This window comes from Lactuca saligna, chromosome 4 (genome assembly GCF_052625555.1).
Source record: "Lactuca saligna cultivar CGN05327 chromosome 4, ASM5262555v1, whole genome shotgun sequence".
Taxonomy (NCBI): Eukaryota; Viridiplantae; Streptophyta; class Magnoliopsida; order Asterales; family Asteraceae; genus Lactuca; species Lactuca saligna.
This window is the reverse complement of record NC_136420.1, coordinates 298,802,623-298,805,297: the sequence shown is the minus strand read 5'-3', so window position 1 is coordinate 298,805,297 and position 2,675 is coordinate 298,802,623. Positions and strand designations below refer to the sequence as shown.

At 35.9% G+C, this 2,675-nt stretch overlaps 1 pseudogene; it reads right to left on the bottom strand.

Moving 5' to 3' along the window:
- Positions 1–342: 342 nt before the first annotated feature.
- LOC145040804 (protein CANDIDATE G-PROTEIN COUPLED RECEPTOR 7 pseudogene) lies at positions 343–1,614 on the bottom strand (annotated as a pseudogene).
- Positions 1,615–2,675: the final 1,061 nt, after the last annotated feature.

Genomic DNA, 2,675 nt, shown 5'->3' with positions numbered 1-2,675 from the left:
CTCTTGATTTTGGTATGGGGTAACATATTTAATATGACATCTAGAAATGGGCTAGATAGTTAGACAATTATCATGAATCACAATGGTCAAGATTTTCAATACGATGAAACAAAGTCTGTGTCAACTCAAAACAAATTCAATCAACAAATCAACATTATATATTAAAGAACTACGGGTGACATATTGAACCAGCAACATCAACAACTAAATAATAATAAAAACTGAACACAATACGTACTATCATTAATTCCGTTCATGCTATGACAATAAACTGGTATTAAAATCTAATTGTTCCAAAAAAAACTACTTAATGATTCAGTTGAAAACTGCGCATGTCAAAGCTCAAACACCACATCCAAGCTCCACATCCCCCACAAGCCCCTCTGATACTGGAAGATATAGTTGACCAAAATATACGCTTTCCTCAGATGGCCTGAACAATAAAAACATTACTATATACAACACAAGAGTGGCTTTCTCTCCTGCCATTGCCCAATCACTGCCGACAACTGCACAAACATAATCAATGAACGAGCATACAATAAACACAACATAGAACAGCCGAATTAGAGAAATCTTTGCGGAATAATTCTCAACCGCCTTATCGGTCTCTGAAGTCCAGTAAACCGCAATTCCAATGAACACCATGAAAAGCATTTTACAAAAGGTGTCCGCAAAAACTGATCCAAACTCCCACATCCTGGATTCTTCAAGTAAAACCTCACGTGCCACTTTAGAAGATATTGTAGCAAAAACTTGAAGTGGGATCACAATTATCAAACTGTTTTTAACTGGAAAAATCGGCTTCAAGAAAGAACATCCGTCAATAATCACCGCGAGCACAGCGTAAAAGAGCACAGTCGTGATAAACTGAAATACGCAAAACAAGACATCCCATCCATGAGGAGGAGTACCTGTAATCTTTATAGAATATTGGACCTTGGACGCACATAACAAGTTAAACCCCTTCATAAGAAGCAACACACCCATGAGTAAATGAATCCAATGAAAAGATGGATAGTTCTTGAAACATATGGAGATCCAAAGCGCTAGAGAACACAGGTAAATGAGGGATAAATTGAAGTAAAGAGACGGAAGCTTTGTTTGTCCGGCTGGTAGGTAGTCTTTGGTTGTGCCATTATGGGTGTTGTAGAACTCTGCTTTGACGTCCATTGTTACGTGTGATAGGGGGTTGCAGTTGGCGAATGCGAGTGTGTAGGAATTTGGATATGTCACAGCGTACGATTTGTTGAAAGAAGACTGAGAAGGAGGCGAGATATCTTGGAAAGTAAATAGGAGTGAGATGTATTTAGAATCGAGGTAACACGAATGTTCGTCAATCATATAGTGGAATGCATAGTCGGAGACAAGGAAGAAACCAATACGTGAAAGATCAGGTCGTGATAAGTTGGAGGTGACAGGCATAGAGGAGACAGAGACGGAGGAGATGGAAACGAAGAGTTGACCGGTGTTTGTGAACTCGAACTTGTGGAAGTTGATCAGACTTCGGTCATCAGAACGGATCTTCACAGATTTGATATCCGCACAGGATGGTGTAGTGAAGATGAACAACAGGAGGAAAACAATAGAGAGAATTTTCTGTAAATTCTTCATTCTCGATTTGCAACTGGTGAGTGCTGATGGCTATGTTGGATTTTATTGTGTGTGTGGTTTGTGTCGAGTAGAGAAAGAAAGAAGTAAAACGTAATCTGCAATTACATCTATTTAAAGTAAGAAATACAAATTACTTGGACCTAAAGGAAAGTTTAAAATGATGTTCGACTTAGATTCTAATTACCATATTTAATAAATATCCGGTTTATTCGCTACATGCAGAGAATAACAAAGAAAGAAAGGTAATTGTAGGTAATCTATAACTCTTTATAAACAAACTACCGAAAGATATGGAACGATGTAGAAGGAATAGATTATGGCCGGGTTCAAATATAAACTACTAGAAAATGAAAGTTATAGTATGGTTATATTTGCATACATAATACGGATTACGGAAGGTTCGAACGTATTGTATCAGGTTGTATAATATTCGAGATATAATAGAGTACACCTTTTTAACTGTACTATATCTCAAACATATAATACCTCTTGTTTATGGTTTAACCTAATTATAATCATGTACTATATTTCAAACATATAATATCCTTTGTTGATGGTTTAACTTAATTATAACCCAGACAATCTTTATTACATTCTCACACAATTTGTACTCTATAACCATTGATAATCTGATATTATTTAGTTCTATTTCAAAGTTAATAGTATTTTATCCCCAACAATAGGTGTAGTTACTTATGCACAAGGTGGGTCTTAAGACATACCTTTTTTTTTAGTACAACAATTATATATAAAAAGAACATAAGGAACTAGCTTATTTTTGCTGAAAGACCTATGTTTTCATAATTTTTTCTGTTTCATTTATATAAGGAATCACGTTGATTTTGGTTCTAAATTCGTCACTGTTTATAACAATATCTTAACACCAAATGATGCAACTTATATTTTCTAGCCTTTGTGGTATAGCCAAGCTTGAGTATGGTTTGAAAGGATGACGTTTCAAACCTAACTTGAAATGCACTGCAACTCGTCAGACGTTCAGCAGGGTTGGACTCCAGGTAGATCACTTCGATGATTAAGTTTGACGTTGAACGAAGATGAAA